This window comes from Henckelia pumila, chromosome 4 (assembly GCF_033568475.1).
Source record: "Henckelia pumila isolate YLH828 chromosome 4, ASM3356847v2, whole genome shotgun sequence".
NCBI classification, from domain to species: domain Eukaryota; kingdom Viridiplantae; phylum Streptophyta; class Magnoliopsida; order Lamiales; family Gesneriaceae; genus Henckelia; species Henckelia pumila.
The window spans coordinates 133,049,586-133,061,987 of NC_133123.1; positions in this window are offsets into that span (position 1 = coordinate 133,049,586).

Consider the following 12,402-nt stretch of genomic DNA (forward strand, 5'->3'; position numbering starts at 1 on the left):
AGTTTGTTTCGAGATGTTTGGTGTGTCAACAGGTCAAGGCAGAGCACCGACGACCTGGAGGATTGCTTCACAGTCTGCCTATTCCTGAATGGAAATGAGAGTTTATCACTATGGACTTTGTGACCCATTTGCCGATATCCCCGAAGAACTGTGATGCTATCTGGGTTGTGGTGGACCGACTCACCAAGTCAGCGCATTTCATTGCCTATAGCCGAGAGTACTCTGTGGATCGCATGGCGCGGATGTACATTCAGGAGATTGCCCGACTTTATGGAGTGCCTGTGAGCATTGTCAGTGATCGGGACCCCAGGTTTACTTCTAGATTCTGGGGGAGTGTTCAGCGTGCGATGGGTACTACTCTCAGTTTGAGTACAGCCTATCATCCGGAGACTGATGGTCAGTCAGAGCGCACTATCCGTACGTTAGAGGATATGCTTAGAGCGTGCGTCATGGATTTTGGTTCAGCCTGGCAGGATCATTTGCCGTTGATCGAGTTCGCGTACAACAATAGCTATCACACTAGTATTGGGATGGCACCTTTTGAGGCGTTGTATAGGCGACGTTGTCGTACTCCACTCTTCTGGGAAGAAGTGGGGGAGAGACAAGCTGAGGGACCGGAGTTTATCCAGCAGGCGATAGACATTGTTGATCAAATCAAGAAACGGATTAAGACTGCACAGGATCGTCAGGCCAGCTATGCTAATATCAAGCGTAGGCCCTTGCAGTTCGAGGTCGGGGAGAAAGTGTTTCTGAGAGTGTCATCTTTCCGCAAAATTCTCAGATTTGGCCTTAAAGGCAAGTTGTCTCCCAGATTTATCGGTCCGTTTGAGATCTTGGAGAGCATTGGAGATTTGGCTTATCGACTAGCTTTGCCACCGCATCTATCCAGTATTCACGACGTGTTCCACGTATCTCTGTTGAGAAGGTATGTGGCAGATGAATCTCATATTCTGCAGCGGTCTGAGGTTCAGGTAGACAAGGATTTGACTTATGTTGAGAAACCACTTCGTATCCTGGATTATAAGGATAAGGTTTTACGGAACAAAGTCATTCCTTTGGTTTTAGTTCAGTGGCAGCGCCGAGGCACTGAGGAAGCTACTTGGGAGCTTGAGGACAGGATGCGTAAAGACCATCCTGAGTTGTTTTAATTTTATTCTTTAAGTTGTATTCAGTTGCAAACTCTGTAAACGTTTGATTTGAATAAAGAATGTTTCTGATTTCTGTATTTGCATTCGGTACTTAAGATCTGATTTCGAGGACGAAACATCTTAAGTGGGGGAGAATGTAGTAGCCCGTACCCTAATGGAGTAATTAAAGGATTAACGCTAATTAATTGAATTGGGTATCGGACGGATCGGAAGCTCCGAAGGCACGATCGGAAGCTCCGAACAGGACCGAAAGCTCCGATGAGCGATCGGAGGCACCGATGTTATTACGTCAGGCATGACGTGTGGTTGGATCGGAAGCTCCGATCAGGACCGGAGGCTCCGATCACCCCTATCCGGAATCAACTAGTGATATTTTGACACGTGGCAGATCAGGATTTTCGGAAGCTCCGATGGCAGGATCGGACGTTCCGATCGAGGTTCGGACGTTCCGATCAAGGATCGGAAGTTCCGATTGTTGTCTATAAATAGAAGTCCGAGACTTCACTTTCATTTGCCAATTCCGAGTTCTCCTTTCCTTTCTAGTCCTTTTGGAGCTGTTCTAGTCTTCTTAGGCTTGGTCCGGAGGTCGGCGAGGCGTTTGGTAGTCGTAGCGGAGTTGTGACCAAGTTCTGGAGGCATCGACATCAAAGGGCTAACGACGGACGAAGGTATAACTTTTGCTTCCTATAAATATTTAGGAGTATGCAATAGCTTAGTTAAGGCTTTTAGAGCACTTTAATGATAGTAGTATCATTTGGCAGTGTAGAGCAGACTATAGGCGTGGACCTAGAGTTGGTAGAGCTTGCACTGTATTGAGGTACGAAAGTACTGTTCGAGATATCCTGACTGAGTATGCATGTATTCTGTGACTGCATGATTTATATGCCATGATATTATGCTGCATTCATTTTCATCTTGCTGTATCTCTTTCGAGATGTCTGTTAGTAGGGTTGTACCCTATCCTGTTGTGGATGGACTTCCATCGATTTGGGTCCGGCATATCCACGGTTATCTCGGTATGGGAGCCACCTCCTGAAGCGACGGCACAGCGTGCTACATACCAGGGCCCGGTCTGTCTCTGTTATCTGATCCTTGACCTCGAGTCTATAGGGAGTTCACTTTGCATGCATGTATACTCATACTCTCGCACTGAGCGTTTTATGCTCACGTCTCGTACTCTGTATTTTCTGGACACCCTATTCCATGGGGCAGGTTTGCGATTGGACGAGGAGGGTGGATCCAGGAGGGGCTAGTCAGTGGTTGGCCAGCTGGAGCTTCGCTTAGGTTTTATTACTGTTGTTTGGGTTTATACAGCTATTCGATTTGATTGTATATTATTGGATAAATTACAGATTCCTTTATTTGGGATTGTATATTTTGTTTATGGATTCCGCAGTTTTATTCTGATATCTGTTTCATTAAGTTAATTGCATGCCTAAGTTCTGTTTAGTAGGTGATCCGGGTAAGGGTCACTAAAAATTCCCTCTATGGTTGGGGTCAGATTAGTATTAGCTGCAACTGATTCGTTGCGATAGCGGACAAACCAAGATGATGTCAGTCTCTGCAAAGAATCTAAATAGGAAGCTTCCTCTCTTCAAGTAGTCGAGCATTGATCGATTCAACCCCGTTTGTCGTCATAATATTGTAACGGGTATTTGGGCAATATGCTCGAGTCCATCGATCAAGTGTATCTCTCTCGTCCAAAAACTGTGCGGCCTCAGGATATCTCTTCCTAAAATCACTGTATGCAATATCAAACTCGTTTTGCTTATAAATTTTTGCAATTTGCAGAAACAGTTCCGTTGCACCCTTCTTTTTGCACCTAATTTTCAAGTTCTGGGATAAATGCCACGTACAATGGCCATGATGTTCATTTCTATAGACACTAGAAATCGCATTAATTATTCCCTGATGTCTGTCTGAAATTATCACCAGTTCATCCTCGTCTGGTACTACTTCTAACAACTTCGTCAAAAACCAACTCCACGAAAACGTAGACTCAACATCGACGATTTCCCACGCCACAGGATATTGGTGATAATTTCCATCATGTGCGGATGCCACAAGTAAAACACCATTGTATTTTCCCTTCAACCATGTGCCATCAATTGATACAACTTTTCGCATGCTTCGATATCCCCTGACACATGCACCAAAAGCAAGAAACATATACTTGAATCGATTTTTCTCGTCAACACATATGTCTGTTATGCTTCCTCGATTCATCTTCTCAACCATGTGTAAATAACAAGGCAGTAAAGTAAAACTTTTGGTAGGATCACCTTTCAAAATATTGTCTGCTAGTTCTTTCCCTCTCCAAGCCTTGTAATATGATATATCAGCATTCATATTATTGCGTATCATCGCCATGACTGCTTTCGGGGCTATTGACACTGGATTACCTTGGAAAGTATTCACCAACATATCACGAACAACAGCCGAACTAGCTTCGCGTATTCTCTTACTTCTCCCTGTCAAATCACAAGTGTGTGTATTGCAATATGTTCGAATGGAGAATGCATGTGAATCTTTAATCTTTGAGGTCCAGATTCTCCACTTACAATCAGCCACTATACATTTTACAGCATACACTATATGACTACTTTTTACTGTCTCAAATTCAAAACATGCTTCCAAACTGATCCTTCTTAACACCTTTTTCACTGCATCTCTGTTTGGAAATTCTTGACCAACAAATAAGTTTGAACCATCTGTGAATAAAAATGTGTCGTTAACAATATCCACATTTGCAACCACATCTTCCTCATTTCTTGCAATCACAATTGTCTCATTATTTGCAATCACAATTGCCTCACTATCAATATCCACATTTTCAACCACATCTGCTTCATTTCTTGCAATCACAACTGCTTCATTACTTGCAATCACAATTGTCTCGCTATCAATATCCACATTTGCAACCACAACTCCCTCAATATTTGCAACCACATCTGCCTCATCAAAAGCCTCACTGATATTATTAAGATCCAAAGAAACAATATTCAAATCAAAATAATCATCATAAGAGGTTTGATCGTTATAATCAGTATTGCCTTCATCAATACCAATTTCATGAACGTTATCAGAAACATCCAAAAAACCAACATGTTCAATTTCAACTTTGAGCACGGGCCTTGTTTTGGGACAACCAAAATACAGATATGCTTTCAAATCTTGGTCATTATCGATATAGATCGGTTGAATGTTGCACGTCAACTCTAGAAGGTAACTCAACCTCAGGTTGGCAGACTCTTCTATTTTCCCAGTTCTATATAGTTCACGATTTAAATTTTCAAGAAAAAAAAAAATCACCATCTACTGGAATAGCAGCAAACTTTGAATTGGGCCCTGGATTCCATTTATATATGTTATCTTCACTCGCTTCCCATCGACCATCGAAATGAACAACAATAACTGTAGTCATAACCTACAAAATTCACAAAAATAATGAGAATAATACTATTGTAATTACCAAAAATAACAAAAATTCTCCATGGTCTAGCATGGTCTACCCATGGTCTATCAATAGAGTTTATGGTCGACCAAAAGAAAGTTCTCAGTCTCAGTCCCAGAACTCTTTGGGTCGACAAAAAAATTCTCCGAGATCATCAATAAAATCAAACTCAGCTTATTCCAACACATCATTTTTTAATCCACACTTGCTAAATGAAAAAAAAAAAAGACTTAAATCGTATTAATGCTTACATTCAACAACAATGGAGAAAACTTGCGCTTGTACTGAGATAAGTTTCTTCAAATACAGATGAATGGGAAATAGACAATGTTTGAAATAGATTAGGTCTTCTTCACAGCTCAAGGATCGGAGCAGCCACGTGAAGATAAAAATGAAGAAGATGACAGCCCCAAGTTTTTCTTACGGGAAAATAAAATAGGGCAAATTGCGGGAAAGAATCGAATAAAACTGTTAGGATTGTTAATTAGTTTAACTAATTAACTTATTAGGTTTAATTTTAATTTACCTGAGTCAACTCCCTTTTTTTTAAAAAAAGAAGTCAACATCCTTTTTTTTTAAATACTCCCCAAAGTAAGGGCTGGTTAAAAACATATGATTACTTTGGGGAGTATTTAAAAAAAAAGGATGTTGACTTCTTTTTTTAAAAAAAAGGGAGTTGACTCAGGTAAATTAAAATTAAACCTAATAAGTTAATTAGTTAAACTAATTAACAATCCTAACAGTTTTATTCGATTCTTTTCCGCAATTTGCCCTATTTTATTTTCCCGCAAGAAAAACTTGGGGCTGTCATCTTCTTCATTTTTCTCTTCACGTGGCTGCTCCGATCCTTGAGCTGTGAAGAAGACCTAATCTATTTCAAACATTGTCTATTTCCCATTCATCTGTATTTGAAGAAACTTATCTCAGTACAAGCGCAAGTTTTCTCCATTGTTGTTGAATGTAAGCATTAATACGATTTAAGTTTTTTTTTTCATTTAGCAAGTGTGGATTAAAAAATGATGTGTTGGAATAAGCTGAGTTTGATTTTATTGGTGATCTCGGAGAATTTTTTGGTCGACCCAAAGAGTTCTGGGACTGAGACTGAGAACTTTCTTTTGGTCGACCATAAACTCTATTGATAGACCATGGGTAGACCATGCTAGACCATGGAGAATTTTTGTTATTTTTGGTAATTAAAATAGTCTTATTCTCATTATTTTTGTGAATTTTGTAGGTTATGCCTACGGTTATTGTTGTTCATTTCGATGGTCGATGGGAAGCGAGTGAAGATAACATATATAAATGGAATCCAGGGCCCAATTCAAAGTTTGCTGCTATTCCAGTAGATGGTGATTTTTTTTTTCTTGAAAATTTAAATCGTGAACTATATAGAACTGGGAAAATAGAAGAGTCTGCCAACCTGAGGTTGAGTTACCTTCTAGAGTTGACATGCAACATTCAACCGATCTATATCGATAATGACCAAGATTTGAAAGCATATCTGTATTTTGGTTGTCCCAAAACGAGGCCAGTGCTCAAAGTTGAAATTGAACATGTTGGTTTTTTGGATGTTTTTGATAACGTGCATGAAGTTGGTATTGATGAAGGCAATACTAATTATAACGATCAAACCTCTTATGATGATTATTTTGATTTGAATATTGTTTCTTTGGATCGTAATAATATCAGTGAGGCTTTTGATGAGGCAGATGTGGTTGAAAATAGTGAGGCAGTTGTGGTTGCAAATGTGGATATTGATAGCGAGACAATTGTGATTGCAAGTAATAAAGCAGTTGTGATTGCAAGAAATGAAGCAGATGTGGTTGAAAATGTGGATATTGATAGTGAGGCAATTGTGATTGCAAATAATGAGACAATTGTGATTGCAAGAAATGAGGAAGATGTGGTTGCAAATGTGGATATTGTTAACGACACATTTTCATTCACAGATGGTTCAAACTTATTTGTTGGTCAAGAATTTCCAAACAGAGATGCAGTGAAAAAGGTGTTAAGAAGGATCAGTTTGGAAGCATGTTTTGAATTTGAGACAGTAAAAAGTAGTCATATAGTGTATGCTGTAAAATGTATAGTGGCTGATTGTAAGTGGAGAATCTGGACCTCAAAGATTAAAGATTCACATGCATTCTCCATTCGAACATATTGCAATACACACACTTGTGATTTGACAGGGAGAAGTAAGAGTGTAACACCCGGTATTTTTAATTACGTAAATCCGCCTGCATAATTAGGATATTTAATTATTTAAATTTATGATTTATGGGTTAAATAATTATGTGAATTATTTATGCATGATTTAATTTATTTTTAAGCATTTAACCCATAATTAGTGATTTTTATGATTTTTAGTATTTTTATTATTTGATCGCATAGACGGGACCGTGGACAGACGAGATGACAACTTTTTAGCCAAATTATTTTATGAGCCTTTTTAGAGCCTTAAAATATTATTTTGAGTCCTATTATCTCAAAATTTTAAGTATTTAATTTTATTTAATTTTAGGAGTCCATTTTTATTCTAATTAAGCCAAAATATTGACTTTTTATTATCTTTAAAATTCCCTAAAATTATTATTTCGAGATTTTATAATATTTATGTTAGTATTATTATTTTTAAAGTTGGGATTATTTTAATTATGTTATTATCTTCCTATTTTAATTATTAAACCCTTATCTACCTAAAATAATCCCCAAACCCTACGCCATTCTCCTAGCATCAGCCGCCTACCTCCCCTCCATTCTCCATATTCTTCATCAGATAGCATTCTCCAAGGACTCCATAGCCTCAATTCGTGTGGTTTTCAAGCCGAGTCATCATTCCGTCGTCCCGGAACCGTCCCACGTTCGTGCTTCTCGTCATCTACGGTGAAAGGCATGATTCCTTCTTAAAATTTTCGTACCATCTCAGTTAGTTTACGTGTGTGTAGTGTTATGCATCAAAATTTTAAAGATTTTCAGAAAACGATAATGGTATTGTATGTATGTGCTTTGTTCCTTGTTCCTCTTGTTCATGACCACGTTTTTGGGGTTAACTATGGATGGTAGGTCTGTTGGTCAAGGTCCTAGGAGGGTGGGGGACGGCCTGGACTCGAGTGGCTCGAATGGCTCGAGCCAAACGAGCCCAGGGTAGCCAATATAGCAGCTCGGCCGAGACAGGTGCAGGTTTAGGGTTGGCAGGAAGGAGGCTCGGCCTTGGCGGTTCAGGGTGCATGGGGGTTCGGGCCTGACTGGGTTTGGTCCGCCCGGACGTGGGCTACGTCCGGGCGGCGGCGCTCCGGCCAGGGGCGGCCGGAGCCGGCCGGCAGCAGCCATGGAATGGCTGCTGCTCTCGGCCGAGAAGCAATGGGAGAGGGGGGATCGGGTTGGGTTGGGTTAGGGGTCTGGGTCGGTTCTGAGTGGTCCGGGTCGGGTCGGTTAGGTAGTGGGTCGGGTTAGTGAGTCCGGGTCCGGGTTTGGTGGGCCGGGCTCGAGTATTTTATTTTTAAAGTATTTTACAAATTTATGTGTTTTTGAGTCAAATAAATTGAAATAAAATTATTTGGACTCCCAAATAATTTTATTTGGACTTTTAAAATTTTTAATTAAGTTAGTCCATTTATTTTATGGGATTTTGGGCCCATAAAAGTTAATGGGCCAGTCTTTGGGTTTTTGGGCCCATTGGGCCAGTTTAAGTTGTTATTGGGCTTAGTGTATTTTAATGGGCTTTATTAATTTAATTGGGCTTAGAATAATTATTTGGGCTTAAAGTTTAAGATATTGGCTTAAGTATGTTAATGGACCAGATTTAAGTTAATGGGCTTGTGTGTAGGGCCAGCAGTCCAGGACCATCCATGAGAAAATTTGCATGTGTCCTGATTATATATTTAATTATTTTTATGCATTTGAGTTATTTTAATATTTATATGTTAATAAGAAATTAAATTAAATATATATGATGGACACACATTTTATTCAAGTACATGCATTCATGAAATAATATTTTATGCATGATTTAATGTTTAAGTTGAGCAATAAAAATATTTTATGTTGGAAGTTGAAGTAGTGTGACAATTTAAGGGGGATTCGTCCCCATATGATTGAAGGGCAGTTTACTGCCAATTTAAGAGGTGATTCGTCACCGGCCACGTACGTAGGTTTCCACGCTGATCAGTATTTAATGTATGATTTAAGGTTACACTACGGATACAACCATGCTATGTTAGAAAATAAATTGCTCAATAATGTTATGTATTATGTTATGTAATGTTTATTTAAGTAAGTTATGTTATGTAATTTTTAAGCATGCTCATTCATGTATATGTATGTATTAGTATTAAATTGGTTTAAATTATTTTAAACCCTTGTTATGTTAGCATGTTGGGCCTCTAGGCTCACTACACTGGTATGGTGCAGGTGAGTACGTTGAGGATGACATTGTACCCACCGGAGGCGAGGACGTATGAGCATGCATGCAGTGGCCCCGTGACCGTGAAATATTCTGAGTCGCTATGCATGTCATTGTTTTTGTCAGCATGATACATTTTTATTATTTTCAGTGATTGAGGGTCTAGAATATTTATTTAATATTTTCAGTGCATGCAAACTTTTATTTACTTATGCAGTATATTTTTAATTAATGTTTGACTCAGATATTTATTATATTTTTAAGAATGCATTTTTATTTAAGTATTTATTTGTTTATTCATTTTAAATATTTTTATTCTGTGCATATATGTATGGGCATATATGTACATATTTTATTTAGTAAGTATAAAAAAAAAAAAATTTCCGCATATTTATTTATTATAGAGTTAGGGTCGTTTCAGTTGGTATCAGAGCACGGTTCTTGGAGGGGTCATTACTGCTATGCGAGCTCAGAAATCCACGCTACCGGTCTGTAAGTTTTAAGTGTTTATAGTATGATTTAATTTTTAGGATTTAAGTTAGCATTAATTTTAAAACACTTAGTTATGCATGGCGATTTACGTAAATAAATATGTGGTGGTGCAGAATGCCTCCCAGACAGGTGAATCGACGTGGGAGACCTCCACATCCACCTCCACCTCCACCGCCACCTCAGCAGCACCCCATGACAGCACTGGAGCAGGCCAGTGCCACGATGATGGCGGGTATTACTGCCTTGCTGGAGCAGCAGGCAGCCCGTCCCAGACTGTCCCACGAGGAGGACGTCGCCGAGAGGTTCCAGAAGAAGGGGCCTAAGGAGTTTTTGGGGACCACCGATCCGTTGGTGGCTGAGGGATGGATTCGATCTTTGGAGTCCATCTTTGACTATATGGGGATCACAGACGCCGACAGGGTGAGCTGTGCTACATACATGATGCGAGGCGATGCAGCCTCATGGTGGGAGGGTGCAGTACGAGGAGTCCATCTACCTACTCTGACATGGGCTGAGTTCAGGCGTATCTTCTACGCCAAATATTTCACTGAGGATGTGCGCAGTCGCATGATCCGAGAGTTCATGAGTCTCCGTCAGGGGGACAGATCTGTGGTGGAGTACATAAGCCAGTTTGAGAGGGGCTGTCGTTTTGTGCCCATGATTGCTGATAGTCCGCAGGAGAAGCTGCGACAGTTTGTTGAGGGCCTGAAGGCTGAGATCAGGCATGACGTGCGCATGGCAGACGTGTTTACATATGAGTCTGCAGTCAGCAGGGCCTTGCGTTCTGAGGAGGGTCGGAGAGCGATCCAGAGAGAGCAGCAGGGCAAGAGGCAGTTTGTACAGACAGGATATCAGCGACCATCTTCGCAGCCACCTGCGAAGAAGCAGTATACAGGGCCGGCTAAGGGCCCGAATCAGCAGCAGAGGCCACAGCAGCAGAGGCCGCAGCAGCAGCAGAGGGGCGGGGCCCCTAATTCCATAGCTCATCCCACTTGCCCGAAGTGCCAGAAGATGCATTCGGGACCTTGCCTACTGGGAGCAGGAGTTTGCTTCCACTGCAGAGAGCCGGGGCATCAGATTGCTAACTGCCCCAGGAAGAAGAACACCGCTGGTAGGGTGTTCGTGATGCAGGCTGAGGAGGTCGATCCTGACACCTCCTTGATCACCGGGAGAATTCTAGTTGGAGGCAACTCCACGTTTGCGTTGCTAGATTCAGGAGCTACGCATTCGTTTATCTCCCTGGAGTTTATCAGGCGGGTAGGCATCACACCTGAGAGTAGTGACAGCGGGTATGATGTTACTATGCCGTCAGGGCAGATTATGTCTACCTCGAAGGTTATTCGAGGACTGGAGTTAGAGCTGCAGGGACACTCCATTCGAGCAGATGTAGTAGTCTTGCCTTTGAGTGGTTTTGATCTTATTTTGGGTATGGACTGGTTGACAGTCAATGGAGCTTCGATTGATTTTCGTCGGAGATCAGTGTCAGTGAGACCTACAGGGGGCGACCCGTTCACTTTTCATGCATCTCAGAGCAGTGATATTCCTCAGGTGATATCCTATATTCAGGCGAGGAAGTTGTTGAGACGGGGTTGTCAGGGGTTTCTAGCGAGTATTGTCACGACTTCAGAGCCATCTAGCAGATCATTATCAGAGTTAGAGGTGGTTCGTGACTTTCCGGATGTCTTTCCAGAGGATGTGGCAGGAATTCCACCAGTGAGAGAGGTGGAGTTCAGTATTGACTTAGTGCCAGACACCGTGCCTATCTCTAAGGCACCGTACAGGCTTGCTCCTACCGAGATGAAAGAGTTGAAGGAGCAGATTCAGGAGTTGTTAGAGAAAGGCTTTGTTCGACCTAGCTTTTCTCCTTGGGGAGCTCCGGTGTTGTTTGTGAAGAAGAAGGATGGCAGTATGAGACTGTGCATCGATTACCGAGAGCTTAACAGAGTCACAGTGAAGAACAAGTATCCACTGCCGAGGATAGAGGACTTGTTTGACCAGTTGCAGGGAGCTTCAGTGTTCTCCAAGATCGATCTGCGATCTGGTTACCATCAGTTGCGTGTTAGGGATGCAGATGTGTCCAAGACTGCTTTCCGGACACGATATGGGCATTACGAGTTCTTGGTGATGCCATTTGGGTTGACCAATGCTCCAGTGGTTTTCATGGATCTCATGAACCGAGTCTTTCAGCCATATCTGGATCAGTTCATCATAGTCTTTATTGATGATATTTTGATCTATTCTAGGAGCATCGAGGAGCATAGACAGCACCTTCAGACCGCATTGCAGACTTTGAGGGAGCATCGGTTGTATGCCAAGTTCAGCAAGTGCGAGTTTTGGCTTGAGCAGGTGGCATTTCTTGGTCACATTATTTCGAGAGATGGAGTTGCAGTCGATCAGTCTAAAGTGGAGGCAGTGCAGAATTGGGGCATTCCGAAGAATGCTTCAGAGATTCGCAGTTTCTTGGGTTTGGCCGGATACTACAGGAAGTTCATCAAGGGTTTTTCCTCTATTGCAGTACCCTTGACTTCCTTGACCAAGAAGAATGCGAAGTTTATATGGAGTTCAGACTGTCAGAGGAGCTTCGATCAGCTGAAGGAAGCACTCACTACAGCACCAGTGTTAGCGATGACAGTACCACACGAGGAGTTAGTGGTTTACACCGACGCGTCTAAACTTGGTTTAGGCGCAGTGCTTATGCAGTGTGGTAAGGTTATTGCGTATGCGTCGAGACAGTTGAAGATTCATGAGCAGAAATACCCGACGCATGACTTGGAGTTGGCAGCAGTGGTCTTCGCTTTGAAAATCTGGAGGCACTATCTTTACGGCGAGAAGTGCAAGATTTTCACCGATCACAAGAGCCTCAAGTACTTCTTCACCCAGAAGGAGTTGAACATGAGACAGCGCAG